The 17,576-nt window shown below is 41.7% G+C and overlaps 1 protein-coding gene and 1 pseudogene across 3 annotated transcripts in view; both read left to right on the top strand.

The window, feature by feature from the left end:
- mr (anaphase promoting complex subunit morula) overlaps positions 1-17,576 on the top strand; it is a 724,830-nt gene that overhangs the window by 328,051 nt on the left and 379,203 nt on the right. The window lies entirely within an intron of this gene.
- On the top strand, positions 11,566-12,689 carry LOC137247298 (uncharacterized; annotated as a pseudogene).

Here is a 17,576-nt window from a genome sequence, read left to right as displayed (position 1 = left end):
AGAATGGCTGTGAAAATTGGACTTGTTTGTTGGCAATGCTGCCTGCCATAGTGTCATATTTTATTGACACTTTTTTCCCCGTGCTCTGGGATGTATTAACAATTTTTTTGTTGTTATATCGGCCTACTGATTTTAAGATCGCGGGTTCGAATCGAGCTCAAGGCCTAACAATAATTTTTTATCATTATTATTGTTATGATAAATTTTTTTTTTTTTCTTAATTGAAAAAATTTTTAAATTAGAATAGAAGAAAGAAAAAATTTTAGACAACTGCCAAAGCTCGTTGTATAGATCCATTTCGGGAACTGCTAAATTCCTTCATCGGCAACGTTTAGGCGCCGCTGCTATAACCATTCAGCCATCACAGCGGTTTTTTGTTTGTCTTCATTAATCCTGCTTCTATTCTGTTTCGTGCCAATTGATATTCACAACACTGCGACATCTGTTGCAGAATGGCTGTGAAAATTGGACTTGTTTGTTGGCAATGCTGCCATAGTGTCATATTTTATTGACACTTTTTTCCCCGTGCTCTGGGATGTATTAACAATTTTTTTGTTGTTATATCGGCCTACTGATTTTAAGATCGCGGGTTCGAATCGAGCTCAAGGCCTAACCATAATTTTTTATCATTATTATTGTTATGATAAATTTTTTTTTTTTTTTTTTCTTAATTGAAAAAATGTTTAAATTAGAATAGAAGAAAGAAAAAATTTTAGACAACTGCCAAAGCTCGTTGTATAGATCCATTTCGGGAACTGCTAAATTCCTTCATCGGCAACGTTTAGGCGCCGCTGCTATAACCATTCAGCCATCACAGCGGTTTTTTGTTTGTCTTCATTAATCCTGCTTCTATTCTGCTTCGTGCCAATTGATATTCACAACACTGCGACATCTGTTGCAGAATGGCTGTGAAAATTGGACTTTTTTGTTGGCAATGCTGCCATAGTGTCATATTTTATTGACACTTTTTTCCCCGTGCTCTGGGATGTATTAACAATTTTTTTGTTGTTATATCGGCCTACTGATTTTAAGATCGCGGGTTCGAATCGAGCTCAAGGCCTAACAATAATTTTTTATCATTATTATTGTTATGATAAATTTTTTTTTTTTTCTTAATTGAAAAAATTTTTAAATTAGAATAGAAGAAAGAAAAAATTTTAGACAACTGCCAAAGCTCGTTGTATAGATCCATTTCGGGAACTGCTAAATTCCTTCATCGGCAACGTTTAGGCGCCGCTGCTATAACCATTCAGCCATCGCAGCGGTTTTTTGTTTGTCTTCATTAATCCTGCTTCTATTCTGTTTCGTGCCAATTGATATTCACAACACTGCGACATCTGTTGCAGAATGGCTGTGAAAATTGGACTTGTTTGTTGGCAATGCTGCCATAGTGTCATATTTTATTGACACTTTTTTCCCCGTGCTCTGGGATGTATTAACAATTTTTTTGTTGTTATATCGGCCTACTGATTTTAAGATCGCGGGTTCGAATCGAGCTCAAGGCCTAACAATAATTTTTTATCATTATTATTGTTATGATAAATTTTTTTTTTTTTTCTTAATTGAAAAAATTTTTAAATTAGAATAGAAGAAAGCGGCGCCTAAACGTTGCCGATGAAGGAATTTAGCAGTTCCCGAAATGGATCTATACAACGAGCTTTGGCAGTTGTCTAAAATTTTTTCTTTCTTCTATTCTAATTTAAAAATTTTTTCAATTAAGAAAAAAAAAAAAAAAAAAAATTATCATAACAATAATAATGATAAAAAATTATTGTTAGGCCTTGAGCTCGATTCGAACCCGCGATCTTAAAATCAGTAGGCCGATATAACAACAAAAAAATTGATAATCAAATTCCAAAAAATGCACCATCTGAACTTTTAGATCTATGCATACAATATGCTGACATATTCGCGCTTGACAAAGATAAAATGACGTTAAATAATTTTTATGAGCAGAAATTGCGGTTAACTGACAACGAACCAGTGTATATAAAGAATTATCGTCTACCCTATTCACAGCGGGAAGAAATCAACAAACAAGTTACAAAATTACTAGAAAACGATTTAATCGAAGAAAGGTATTCTAACTACAACATTCCTCTTATCCTAGTTCCTAAAAAGAAAATAAATGGCAAAAAAGCATACAGAATGTGCGTTGACTTTCGCGCAGTTAACAAGAAGCTAATAGCAGACAAATTCCCATTAGCACGAATCGATGATATTTTAGATAATCTTGGCAGAGCCAAATTTTTCTCAACCTTAGACCTTTTTTCTGGATTTCACCAAATAACATTACACGTAGATTCACGCGATAAAACCTCATGATCGCGGAGCGTATCGATGGAAGGTATTGCCATTTGGTTTGAACATTGCACCAAATTCGTTTTCTAGGATGGCATAAAAACAGGTACATACAATGGATTGATGAAGATAAACCGAAACCAGGTTTCGGCAATACCAATGACGGCAACACTGCTCGTAGGTTTTTCGAAAATTCTGAAGCTAGTGCTGAGATTACGGGATTGAATGTAACGCTCATCAAAAGATTCGACACTCTCCTTCGCGCATTAGCATCTGGGTACAATATAAATATCCAAAAATTTGAAAAATTTGCGGTCGAGACTAAAAAACTATACATAGATTCCTATCCATGGTTTAATATGCCTGTTACAGTTCATAAATTCTTAGTACTGCATAGTACTGATATTATAAAATCAGCAATTTTACCTATTGGTCAACTTTCCGAGGAATCACAGGAAGCCCGTAACAAAGATTTGAGACGATTCAGGGCTGATAACACACAAAAGCAGTCGCGTGAAGCCACGAATAGAGATCTTATGAATATGTTGCTTATAACATCGGATCCTTTAGTTAACAGTTTTAGGGAGATACCTAAGAAAAAATTTAAAAGTCTGATTTCAGAAGTCTTAAATACCCCAGTTGTTTCAAGCTTTCACAGTAGTGTTGCTGATGTTCATGACTATTCCACAAGTGACTCATCCAATGAAAGTAATGATAGCGAATAATAACATAATTATAAAAGATAACCTACCCTATAACTTTTTGTTTATTCAATTTAAATCTATTGTCTTTTTTACTTTGTATGATACTTTACTTTTAAGTTTTTGTAATAAGTAATTTTCACATAATTAATTTAATTATTTACATTGTTATTATTATTTTTGTAATTCACTTTTACATTCCTGACTGGTACTATAAAATAATTCTGTAAAAATTGTAGTGCCAGGATAAATACTCAAATAAATACCACATATATATGTACATATGTACAGTCACTCACATAAATAAGTAGACACCCCTTTTTGGATAATTCTTACAATTTTCGCTTTCGCAAATTTATTTTAACTAATTTCCCATAAGAAAATTTGTCACGATCTATAACAAAAACTAAATTATATTTAAAAAATTCGATGTATTTTCATAAAAAATTTTAATTTTTTTTTCCGAATTTTTAGAATTTTTTAGAGTATTGAGATTTGTATTCCATTCAATTTAAGTACAATAAAGTAATATTCTTAAGTCCTTTAAATTTTTTTGGATCTATGTCACTTATTCACATGAGTTACTGTATATGAAATAAGCAAATGTATGCATATGAAGTAAAATTTTGGAAAAAATAAAAAAAGAACATATGGCTGAAAAAAATGACGTGGTCGGCAAATAGTGAAACAATTGTTCGCACTCAATTCACACGTATTCTTATTCTCTTTAGTTTAGTAGAGCCTGAGCATTTGCCGCAGTAACATCGATTGTGTGCGTCCCTCGCAATGTTGACGAATGTTGTCCATATGTATATTAGGGGTACATATTTTGTAAACAAAAATATGTATTAGGGGGTGTTTATTGTGCAAAAAACTGTATCTTAGGATAAACCTTTATTTTACTGAGTATAGTTCGCAAAATCGAAAAAAATCATAACAAACGATTTTGTCTTGTTGCTTGCTAATAAGCGAATGAGCAACGCAAAACGATGCATCAAGTGATGTGCGCGATCATCGCGCACTAACACATCTGCATTTCCATTTTGCCGACGTCTGCTTTAGAGCGTACACACAGCGTCTTACACACAGCAAACTTACAGCGTCTGGTTTGGCTTATGTATCATTTTATACTTGATATTTTAACGCTATATTTTCCTTTAATGGCCTGTAACCAAAACTAGTAGTGGCTGGTCACTGTAAGGTAGCTTTGATTTCCCGAGACGTCCCAGCAGTTCGTAGTTATGAAACAATATCCAACTTTGTCAAGAATTTCGAAGATGATTTCGGTAACATTTTGGTATTCCTTTTGATCAGTCCTATTTCAGGATCTCATATATAATATATCATTTTTTGCTTGCTTTTTGTGAAACTGTTCAATACAATATTGGTATCAGGATTCGGCAAATGATTGGAACACCCTACTTTTGTGGTGGCAATTAAAATGCAATTATACCAACTCACCGGAACAGATGTGGCGCAGTTCAAGATCTCCAGAATACCAGAACCTTCCAAATTAATAAAGAAGGAAACTCAGCTTCGTTTTTGTGGTAGTTTTATTAAAATATATAGAATTAACTTTACTTTTTAATTTTAGTTTTATGTAATTTGCTCTACAAAATTTCGTATGTTTCGAGCGAAAAAATTTTCAAGTAATTAAGAGGAATCGCATGATTGCCATGTTGCTGTGATGAATTATGTAATTGGTGCTAACAGATGGAGCGTTAGATTAACTCAATTATTTTACCCAATATTGGCAGGTAGTATAAATTGTTATAATGTATGATGATTTGATAATGATTGCTGATGTTTTAAACATACTCTCCGCGTTGCACCCAATAATGGGGCAAATGCATAGTTGCGAAAAAGGCGAAATTAAATTGTGTTTTGTTTGTCTTTAGGGTGGAGTATCTGACTCTTCTTCTTTTTGACTCACAGGATTTGGAAGCAAGCATAATTTGTTTATAGGACGACCCAGAATGCGATTTTTACGGTAACTACTCTCGTAAACCCATCGCGACCTCGATGTAGTTTTATGGCTTTCCCTAATGGCCATTTCGATGGGGGTATCTCTCGTCGATAGGAAGGACAATTGCTTACTTACTTATAATTGGCGCTTAACCGTTTAAACGGTTATGCCGTCGAACAACGCGCATGCCCTTCCAGCGGAGTGGGGGCGGCCCTCTGCCCCTGCTTCCATAGGCGGGTTCCGATAGAAAAACTTTCTTGGCCGGAGCGTCATCTTTCATTCGCATAACATGGCCTAGCCAGCGCAGCCGCTGTGTTTCGCTAGACTATGTTGACGTCTGCGTATAGCTCGTTAAATCTTTTTCGGTACTAGCCATCGCCAACGCGTAGAGGTCCATAAATCTTTCGAAGAACTTTTCTCTCGAACACTCTCAGAGCCGTTTCATCTGATGTTGTCATGGTCCATGCTTCTGCGCCATATTGCAGGACGGGAACGATATATGCCTTGTAGAGTATGATTTTCGTTTGCCGAGGGAGGACTTTACTAGAAGCCAGGAGGACTTTACTGAGCCAACTTTAATTGATGTTGTGCGCAGTTGCCACTTGTACTCCCTTTGCCATTTTTCCCAGAATTGTTCTCTCAACCACTTTGTTAGTTGCCAATGTGAAAGGCGAGATTGGGGCACCTGAGTTAAACGCGACTTGGGAAAACTAGCGATAGGTCCACCCACAAAAAATTTACCGCATAAGGTAGTTCATATCATCAGGATCATCCGTAAGTCTGCACAATGGTCGAGAGTTGAGTACAGCCTGAATCTGTCGTAAACTCTTCAAATGAAAATAAATAGCTCTTCATGACGCGTTTCAAGTGATGTTTCATTGATTTTGCTCCAGATTCCCAGGTACCGCCGAAGTTTGGAGCAGATGGTGTATTGAAGCGCCATTGGGTTCCATCCTTCGATAATAAATGGGTTAGGCGGGACATTTCGCTAGACACTGAATTGAAAAGTTGCTTAAGTTCTTTGTCGGCGCCAGAAAACCTTTTGTAGCTTGCGATGAAAGCTTCAGCTGTATAGTTACTCACTAGCTCAAGATATATGTATGATGTCGCCGAACAAATAAAGAGAGCAACATATGCTTTTTATATAGTACGAGTGCAACCTCGATTTTCTTTTAAAGAGAATGGACCTGCATAGTCCACCCCGGTATGCTGGAACAAACGAGCGCTATTAACTCTTGACGACGGCAGTTGTCCCATAAGAGGTTGCTGGCGGTCAGCACGATATCGAGCACATACGACGCAGCGTATAATTGATTCTCGTACTGCTGCACGGCCGCCAAGGATCCAGAATTGCTGTCTGAGTAAAGCGATCGTGGAACTTGTGCCTCCATGGAGCGTGCGAAAATGGATATCTCGAATGATGAGTTTTGCTATGTTGGAGTTTTGTGGTAAAATATATGAATGTTTTGCATCATATGGCAACGTGGAATTTTCGAGTCGTCCCCAACTCGAAGAAAGCCGTCAGAGTCCACAAATGGATTGAGGTTGCGAATAGAACTAGAACTTTTTGTAGCCGTGGTTTTTTTTTAGCTAGAAATCAATCTGCTGGACGAATTTTATCCAAAATTGTAAAGAATACTGTATTTCTGCAACTGATAGCCGTTTGTCATCATTGATAATTGGAAGTCGGCGAACCTTGTTTGCGAATCGAAAGCACCATAAGGTAACGCGTAATAATTTGGTTAAGTCCGAATAGTAATAAGTAATACTGATTCGGAAACATCTGTTTAGTGTGAAATGTGGATTTTTCTTTCCTTCTTATTGCTTCCGTTTCTGCTTGTTGGGATTGGGTGAACTTATTCGTCGGCTAAAACGGCGCTATCCAACTTAAGCGACTGGGGACCGTGCCACCAGAGTTGGTGTAAATGTGATTGACGAGGTGTCATACTCCGTGATGCACAATCCGCAGGATTTTCTTTACCCGGAACAAACTTCCAACTTGCAGTTGGTAGCTTTTCTTGAACAAAGTTCACTCAATTTGCTACAAAATCCTCCACTTTGAATGGTGTTTTATGAGCCAAGTGAGGGTAACTGACGAATCAGCCCAAGGCCATACAGGGGCCGACGAAAGATTGAGCGCGCCAATAACGTCATGTTGAGTGAGCAGGACTGCTGCGGTGAGCTCAATACGAGGAATTGAAACTCTGGAGATAGGATTGGGTTTAGTCTTTGCCTGAACCAAACTCACCGCAGCGGTTTCCTCATGCAAAACTATCAGATAGACAACTGCGCTCATGACCGCTAATGCTGCGTCAGAAAAGCCATGAATTTCTACTAAAGCAGATTTGGCAAGCCCTAGATGTCGCGGAATTGCAAGAATGTGCAAGTCTTGAAGGCTAGACTTAAAATCCTTCCAAAAGCTGTGTAACGAATCAGGGAGTTGTTGAAGCCATATATTTTGCATGGAAATTTTTGCAGTGACGACTATCGGAGAAATCCCAGGGGATCAAATATTTGCGCAATATTAGATAAGACGTTACGTTTTGGAATATTCTTGATAGGAATAAATTTGTTATAAAAATTAAGGCTGTCAGACTCTTGATTCCAGCTTAAGCCGAGGGTTTGAATAATTTTTGTTGTATCAAATTTGATGTTGGATTCAGTAGCCAAAAGGTTAGGGTCCAGATGTGCGAGAATCATCGGTTTATTGCTACTCCATGTCTGAAGGTGAAATTTACCAGCGTTGCAGAGTTGTATAACTTAGTTGACCTATTCAATGCACTCCTGTATAGTGTCAGCTCCACCGAATTCGTCATCTACGTATTGACCGAGTGATAGCATTGGAACCGCTAGTGGGAATCGATGTCCTTCGTCAATAACAAGCTGCTTAAATGCTCTTAGGGCTAAGTAGGGTGCACATGCTTGACCATAACTTACGGTGCGGAGATGATATTCGACTAACTTCCCACTTAGCAACCATAATATTCTCTGTAGATCCCAGTCATCCTGGTGGACCAAGACTCGGCGATACATTTGTTTAACATCAGCAGAGACAACTTACTTGTAACGACGGAAATAATGTAAAACATCGGTAATTTCAGATTGGAGTTTTTCCCCTATGTAAACAATTTCGTTTAGTGACTTGTTGCTCATTATTCGGGCCGAACCATTAAAGACAACTCGTAGTTTTGTAGTAATACTAGATGACCGAAGCACGTCATGATGAGGCAAATAATATATATTTGATTTAGGTACGTAGCCATCAGGAACTTTGGACATGTGAAAGTTGGTTTCGCAATCGTTCAAAAATTCGGTATACATTTGGTCGTATTCAGGATTTGCGGCCAGTCGTCGGTTTAAGGAAAAGTTGAAACAGATTGTTTCAGAGGCAATCGGACAACGTACTGTCCATTTACGGTGCGCGTGTGCGTCCGTTGAAAATGAATCTCGCACGCCTCCTCTTCTGGAGTCAACTTAGGTGTTGGGGTGGTAACCTCCTCCTGTTGCCAAAACCTTCCAATGAGATAACTGATTTCGTCATGATGTGAGCAATAATGAATACGGGCTGGAGTCACTGATGGATTTTCTGCTATAGATCCAGAACAAATCCAGCCAAAGACTGTAGCTTGTGCAATTGTAGTATGTATTGGATATTTCCGTATACCGTCTTGTAAAATTTCGGAGTAGACGTCAGTGCCTAAAATCATATCTATTTTGCCAGGAGTGTTAAACGTTGGGTCAGCAAGTTGACCCCAATCTGTTGATTTTGATTCTCTTGACGGTAAAAATGCAGTGGGTTTAGGTAATATGAATGCAGTAAATGTGCACGCGTATCGTTTTGTCGCTAAAGAATTTAAGTTGACAGATACCACTCCCCGAGTGGTGGAATCATGGCAAGCTCTCACGCCAAGAAGGCTAATTGCGGCTGCTGAACGCTTTACTCGAAGAAGTTGAACCATTCTTTCATTGACAAAGGATAGCTCTAAACTCGGATAAATCAATGAACGCGCTACGTGACGCACATGCTCAACTTGAATTTCTACGAGTGCAGTTGCTAATAAGACATTGGAGCGTTTACAAGCTCCTGCGGTGGCATGGTTGACGACAGCAGCTTCCTCGCTACTGTTTGATTGCAAATCCATCGATTGAACGTTTGATGATTGTAAGTCATCAGAATGTGCTGTCACGTGGTTGCAGTCGAATTGGTAGATTTTAGTGAAACGATATGTAACAACGTCTTATGGCGTTGTCTACACTTCCGGCATGTTCCTTTAAAACGTGAGGGCCTAAGCAATTAAAACATAGTTCAGTAGGCGATTTTCGCTCAAAGGTTGGACATTGAATCAACTTATGATTCTCGGAGCACAAACAACATCGCGATGATGAAATTGAAAATGAAGTTGTGGCATAACTTTTCGCCTTGCTGCATTTTGCGGCTTCACGGAGTCATGACGATCGATTGTTTCGAGTGCAGTAGCACGAGCTTCGATAAATTTAATGAGAGCTGAAAGATCGGTTGGGGTTGCGGATGCACCTTGGTCAAGCGCCTATGCTTGACGTGTGGTTGAGTCGAGGTACCTAGTCATAAGGTGGACAATCATGATGTCCCAAGTGTCGACAGGAACTCCAAGAGATTTCAGGGCTGACAGGGTTTCGGAGACAGTTGAAAGCAATCCATTCAATAGGAGCGACCGATCACAAATTGTCATCAATATCCTCTAACGGGAGTCCAAGGAAACTTGCTGTTTCAACAGGACTGGACCATAATGAGAGGGGTGCTAGAGGCGTTGGTTCCACAGTGCAGTTGAAGAGATGGTTGGTGTCATGTGGGGACACATTACAAGCAGGACATATATTTTGTATGTCGAGGTTTATTCTGGATAGTTAAGAGTTTAACCTGTTACAGTATCCAGATCGAAGTTGAGCTAGAGTGACTCGCGTTTCTCTAGGGAGTGTGCATCCCTCTTCTGCAAGTTTTGGGTATTCTTCTTTGAGTACAGGATTCACCGGACAATTCTTGGCATAGAGGTCCGACGCCTGTTTGTGGAGTTCACTGAGGACCTGCTTGTGTTTTTTGGCTTCATACGGCTGTGTTCTCAGGTGCCGTATTTCCTCATAATGCTTACGGAGATGACTCCTTAAGCCCCTGGGCGTTGTTGGCTCATCAATCAGACGTCTGTTGGGATACCCAGCTTTCTGAGTATTCAACAGTAACTGTTTGGTTCGCATTTCATTTCTCTCCCTAATAGGGAGTATTCTCGCCTCATTATGTAGACGGTGTTCTGGGGACCTAAGAAGAGAAGCCGTGGCGGTTCTGAGGGCAATATTTTGGCTGGCCTGTAGCTTATGCCAGTGAGTATTCTTTAACTTGGCGACCATATCGGGGACGCGTAGCATGCAATCGGCTGGCCAATTGCTTTGTAAGTGGTAATGAGCGTTTCTTTATCTTTTCCTCAAGTACTGACAGCAAGAGATTTGAGGATTTTATTACGCCTCTGGATTTTCGGTACAATTGCGGCTGCATGTTCATCAAAATGTAGATCCTGATCAAACGTCACACCCAAGATTTTGGGTGTAAGACAGTCGGTAACGAAATGCCATTGACGTGGATGTTCAAAATGGTCGACATTTAGCGCGTCCATGTTGTAAATAAAGTCGACGATGGTTTAGTCGGTGACAATGTCAGGTTTCGCGAGGTGAAAATACTGGAGAGATCAGGGAGGTAGCCGTTTATTTTGATGCAAAGCTCATCGATCTGTGGGCCTGGGTCTGTGGCCATTATTGTACAGTCATCGGCATAGGAAACGATAGTAACTCCTTCCCAAGGCAGTCGGTTCTATGTACCGGAGCGACTCGGGATTTTTCCCGACCCAGGACTGTCATTTCATTGTAACCCCATTTAATTTGTTGCGTCCCTCCCACAAATTGTCATCCTCCCAGCAGCTCCTTGCAGCAGGACTGCTCCATATTCTCTTGCTCCGGGAAGGTATCGAATCCAATCCGGGTCCGTCTCCTGACCCAGGTCCTGAGAAATGGTTTTGCTGCATCTGCCGGAAAAGAATCTTTTTAGGACGGTCATACTCTGTTCAGTGTGTCTCGTGCAAGGGACGGTTGCATCGGACAGGTTCTGGGCTTGACCCCAAAACCCAACGTCCACGTAACTTTTATAAATCTTTTGTGGCTCCTTGCTTTTCACGCCCAAGGGCGTCCCGTAGTCTACGCCATACGGCGCAACCAGTTCATACGGCCGCTCCCACTCGCAACTACAATCTCCGTAGTAGAGTCGGTAGCAATTTCGAGCATCAGCCCCCGCCCGTCTTCTTCCCCCTCTTTTCCGGCAGCAATCGTGTAGGTCAGTGAAACAGACTCTTAGCCCCTACCACATTTTGCGTCATCCGCACAATGCAGCTCCTGCCTTGGACGATGCCACTTCCCTAGATGTTCTTGTCTCCGCGACGGGCTTCATTGCGCCTTGTTCCCAGGCCGCAAAACCCAAATACACCGGGTATCCCAATGCTTACCCAGGGACGTCCAGTTCCAGGGCCACAACAGCAATTGCGTCCTGGCCTCCCACAACTCAGGCATAGTCACCCGTCACTTACTCCTACAGTGACGACGTCTCCACCGCTGCACTTCAGAATTCTGCAGTTAAACTGTAATGGATTAACTGTGAAGATTACGGAGAAAGTCGATTTCATGAAGCGGACATTCGGATCGCTGCGATCTAGGAGACTAAACTTACAGCAAGATCTTCTCTGCAGACCTGGTCCGGGTATAATGTTCACAGAAAAGATCGCGAGAGCGGAAATGGAGGCGGACTCGCGTTTATCATACACCACTCAGTGCAATATCATATATTTGATTCCGACATCGGCCGCAGGGACAGTGTCTTACAACGTCACGGCTGATCTGTCCGGTCAGGCGATGTAAGCCTAGAAATCATCATCTACATTCCTCCTGCCACCTGTTGCCCCAGTCGATACCGCCCTGATATCAGATCCTTACTCACTGACGATAATCGCATTATCTTAGGCGATTTCAATGTCCATCACGATCTATGGCATTCAAACTTGCAGGCGGACAGCATGGGTGAGATGTTGGCGGATCAAATAGAAGAAACGACATTCTGCACAATAAACGGAGACGCCCCTACTCGTATGGTAGGAAGCTGTCACAGTTCGCCAGATATATCAATCGTGAGCGCAGGACTCGTAAACTGCGTCAACTGGCAACCGATGGTAACATTGACATCCCACCACCTGCCTATACTTATTTCGTTCGAGCGTACCGCCGACTTCATCGTTACAGAAAAATGCACTTTCATAAACTTCAAAAAAGGAAAGTGGGAAGAATATAAATCTTTTACAGACAACCGCTTTGCTGCCCTTCCTATCCCGACTGATGCCCGCCAAGGGGAGCGTGCCTTCCGCAAGGTCATTGAATCCGCCTCGGCACGTTTCATTCCCGCCGGGAGAATTCCCGAAATCCGGCCCCACTTCCCGGCGGAGGCCGCAAACTTAGCGAGAGAACGTGACCTTATAAGGCAGCTTGATCCAGGCGACCCCCAAATGAGGGATATAAACCAACGCATCAGATTGCTTGTGGATGAATACAAGCGGGCGAAATGGGAGGAGCACCTAAGAGGCTGTAACCTCTCTACCGGTGTGGGTAAACTTTGGTCCACCGTAAAGTCCCTATCGAATCCGACTAAGCACAAAGACAAAGTTTCCATCGCCTTTGGCGACAAAGTGCTGTCGGATGCGAAAAAATGCGCGAGCCCTTTCTGCCGACAATATATAATGCATTCTACGGTCGACAAAGATAGACGGAGGGCCAACAGATTCGCACATAAACACAAATTCAGCGCGTCACCAATCACCATCACCGCTAAAGAGGTTGAGGACGCCATTGGTCGCGCTAAACCATCCAAAGCAGTGGGCCCAGACGGCATAGCCATGCCGATGCTTAAAAGCCTAGGGAAAGAGGGTTTCAAATATTTATCGCAGGTCTTCAACCTGTCTCTTTCCACCTTTGTCATACCCGAGAAATGGAAAATGGCCAAGGTGGTCCCGCTACTAAAGCCTGGTAAACCAGCTAACATAGGAGAGTCGTATCGTCCGATATCTCTCCTATCGCCAGTGGCAAAGACGCTCGAAGCCATTTTGCTCCCTTATTTCCAAGCAAATTTGCAGCTAGCCTCTCATCAGCATGGCTTAAGAAAACTCCATAGCACTACCTCCGCGCTAAATGCCATTAGCACCCAGATAAATTTCGGTTTAAATCAAAACCCCCACCATAGAACAGTACTCGTAGCGCTAGACCTATCAAAAGCTTTTGATACGGTCAACCATGGCTCGTTACTGCAAGACCTGGAAGGGTCTACCCTTCCCCCATGTCTTAAAAGGTGGACCGCAAATTATCTGGGTGGTCGGCAGGCATCGGTGCAATTTAAAAACGAAACATCAAAACCAAGGAGAATTAAACAAGGGGTGCCACAGGGTGGTGTCCTATCCCCACTTTTGCTTAATTTCTACATATCTAAGCTACCTTCACCACCGGAAGGAGTCACAATCGTTTCCTACGCCGATGACTGCACAGTAATGGCCACAGGCCCACAGATCGATGAGCTATGCAATAAAATAAACGGCTACCTCCCTGATCTCTCCAGTTTTTTCGCCTAGCGAAACCTGGCATTATCACCGACTAAATCTTCCGCGACCTTATTTACAACATGGACGTCCCAAATGTCGACCATTTTGAACATCCACGTCGATGGCTCTACGCTACCGACTGTCCTACACCCAAAATCTTGGGTGTGACGTTTGATCAGGATCTACATTTCGGTGAGCACGCAGCCGCAATTGTTCCGAGAATTCAGAGCCGTAACAAAATCCTCAAATCCCTTGCTGGCAGTACCTGGGGAAAAGATAAAGAAACGCTCATGACTACATACAAAGCAATTAGCCAGCCGATTACGTGCTACGCGTCACCCATATGGTCGCCAAGCCTAAAAATTACCCACTGGAAGAAGCTAGAGGCCAGCCAAAATACTGCTCTCAGAATTGCCACGGGCTGTCTTCTTATTTCCCCAGAACACCATCTGCATAATGAGGCGAGAATACTCCCCATCAGGGAGAGAAACGAGATGCTGACCAAACAGTTCCTGTTAAATACCCAGAAACCTGGGCATCCCTACAGACATCTGATTGATGAGCCAGCACCGCCTAGGGGCTTAAGGAGTCATCTCCGTAAGCATCTTGAGGAAATACGGCACCTGAGAACCCAGCCGTATGAAGCGAAAAAACACAAGCAGGTCCTTGGTGAACTCCACAAACAGGCGTCGGACCTTTATGCCGGGAATTGCCCGGTGAATCCAGTACTCAAAGAAAAGTATCCAAAACTCGCGGAAGAGGAACGCATACTCCCCAGGGAAACGCGTGTCACTCTGGCTCAACTTCGTTCTGGATACTGTAACAGGTTAAACTCTTACCTATCCAGAATCAACCCCGACATACAAAATGTATGCCCCGCTTGCAATCTGTCCCCACATGACACCAACCGTCTCTTTAATAGTAATGTGGAACCAAAGCCTCTAACATCCCTTTCCTTATGGTCCACCCCTGTTGAAACAGCAAGTTTCCTTGGACTCCCGTTAGAGGATATTGATGACAATCTGTGATCGGTAGCGGCTGTTAGGTGGGGCGAAGCACTGCTACAACAACAACAACAACTACATACAAAGCAATTAGCCAGCCGATTACGTGCTACGCGTCACCCATATGGTCGCCAAGCCTAAAAATTACCCACTGGAAGAAGCTACAGGCCTGCCAAAATACTGCTCTCAGAATTGCCACGGGCTGCCTGGGGACATAAGCCCAGAACACCATCTGCATAATGAGGCGAGAATACTCCCCATCAGGGAGAGAAATGAGATGCTGAAGAAACAGTTCCTGTTGAATACCCAGAAACCTGAGCATCCCAACAGACATCTGATTGATGAACCAGCACCGCCTAGGGGCTTAAGGAGTCTCTCCGCAAGCATTTTGAGGAAATACTGCACCTGAGAACCCAGCCGTATGAAGCGAAAAAACACAAGCAGCTCCTTGGTGAACTCCATAAACAGGCGTCGGACCTTTATGCCGGGAATTGCCCGGTGAATCCAGAACTTTAAGAAAAGTACCAAAAACTCCCGGAAGTGGAACGCATACTCCCCAGGGAAACGCGTGTCACTCTTGCTCAACTTCGTTCTGGATACTGTAACAGGTTAAACTCTTACCTATCCAGATTCAACCCCGACATACAAAATGTATGCCCCGTTTGCAATGTGTCCCCACATGACACCAACCATCTCTTTAATTGTAATGTGGAACCAACGCCTCTAACACCCCTTTCCTTATGGTCCACCCCTGTTGAAACGGCAAGTTTCCTTGGACTTCCGTTAGAAGAATTTGATGACAATTTGTGATCGGTCGCGGCTGTTAGGTGGGGCGAAGCATTGCTACAACAACGACAACGGGTACAATACCTGACTTGTAGAGTATGATTTTCGTTTGCCGAGAGAGGACCTCACTTTTCAATTGCCTACCTAGTCCAATGTAGAATTTATTGGCAAGAGTGGTTCTTCGCTGGATTTTAGAGCTGATGTTGTTAGTGTTGATGCTGGTTCCCAAATAAACGAAGTCATTTACCATTTCGAAATTATAACTACCAACAGTAGCGTGGTTGCCAAGGCGGATATGCGCTGACTCTTTGCTCGATGACAGCAGGTACTTCGTTTTGTCCGCATTCACCATCATACTCATCTTTACCGCTTCCTTTTCCAGTTTGGAGCAAGCAGAACTAACGGCGCGGGTGTTTAGGCCGATGATATCAATGTCGTCAGCACATGCCAGTAATTGCACGCTTTTATAGAATATTGTTCCACAGCGGTTAAGTTCTGCAGCTAGTATAATTTTCTCCAGCATTAAATTAAAGAAGTCGCACCTTGTCTGAAACCTCGTTTAGTTTCGAACGGCTCGGAGAGGTCCTTCCCAACTCTGACTGAGCTGATGGTGTTGCTAATCGTCATTTTGCACAGCCGTATAAGTTGTGCAGGGAAACCAAATTCAGACATAGCGGCGTATAGGCAGCTCCTTTTCGTGCTGTCGAAGGCTGCTTTAAAATCGACGAAGAGGTGTTGTGTGTCGTTTCTTTTTTCGCGGGTTTTTGCCAAGATTTGGCGCATTGTGAAAATCTGGCGATGGTATGTCGTTTCTTTTTTCGCGGGTTTTTGCCAAGATTTGGCGCATTGTGAAAATCTGGCGATGGTAGATTAACCAGGTCTGAAGCTGCACTGATAAGATCCAATCAGCCGATGGGCTTCAATCTTTCGCACAATACACTTGACAGGACGTTATATGCGATATTAAGAACAACAACAATGTAAAAATTCGCCTTTCCGAGTTTTTTCAGAAAAACTGTACCTAGTGAAAGAGCAATGAGTGAAGCAGCTGTTCTTAACACTATTTCAAACTTAAATATTTCTACCTCTAATTCAAATAATACTTCTAATTTAAAATAAAATTAAAGAAAAAAACAAAACTTTTAAAAGTAAGCTTTTATTATTGGTTAATTAAATTAACTAAAAAGTAAAAAATAAATTGACTGTAAAGAAATATAACACTTTATAAGTTCATTGTAACCTTTAACGATAATTAGGCTTCTTCGCCTGCGAAAAAAAATTCCATATTGTACATAATTATATATTTTTAACATTAAAACTTTACACCTAAATTATTAAATCTTACAGTTTATATCGCAGTCCTAATTGTTCTAATAAAAGCGTGTTAAATGCAATAAAATTTTATCAAATTATTTGTCCCTGTCTGTATGACCGAAATTTTCTACCCTACATCTAGTTTTTACAACGGTTTTGTGCCCTTTTAGCGATACTGTTCTCTACAATCTTTTTACTTCTGTAACGGTTTTCGGCGGCTACCCTATTTCCAAAAGTTTTGCTTTCATCAGGGCCCAATAACGCTCAATTTGCCGCAACTCGGGCACGTTGGGTGGATTCATTTTTCCTAACATAATGTATATTATTATCTTCGAACCACTTTTGGGTGACACGAGCGCAATATGCTGGAGCCAAGTCCGGCCAAAATTTAGTTCGACTATTATGACGACGTAGGAAGAGCAGAAGACGCATTTGAAGACACTATTTCTCTTAAACCCCTGCGTTGAAGGTTCCCATTGTAAAGAGCGGCATGGATTTATGCCCGCATTCACTTATATCCTGCCAAACCAGAAATTTTATGGCAAGCTTTTCTATATGGATGGCTTTTGCCGAACTAGCAATGCCCACTCCAAAATGCAAACAGTAAACCTGGGTACCATGTTACGTTTTTCATGTCAATTTTCAAATACGTTTCGTCCTCCATAATCACACCAAAAATTTTGGGTGCCAATTTGGTCTCATAGAGTTTACGTGCAAGGGAAATGCTTTTTGATGTCGGTTTTTAAACCTGTTTTTCAACATTTTTCTATTTGTACTTTTTAATACGACTTCTATGCTTGATTCGTGTGACTTGCACATGTGTGGTTTTGCCTATTTTGGCAACTGTTCTTGT

Source organism: Eurosta solidaginis, chromosome 3 (genome assembly GCF_040869045.1).
Source record: "Eurosta solidaginis isolate ZX-2024a chromosome 3, ASM4086904v1, whole genome shotgun sequence".
Taxonomy (NCBI): Eukaryota; Metazoa; Arthropoda; class Insecta; order Diptera; family Tephritidae; genus Eurosta; species Eurosta solidaginis.
This window is presented reverse-complemented; position numbering and strand designations above follow the sequence as displayed.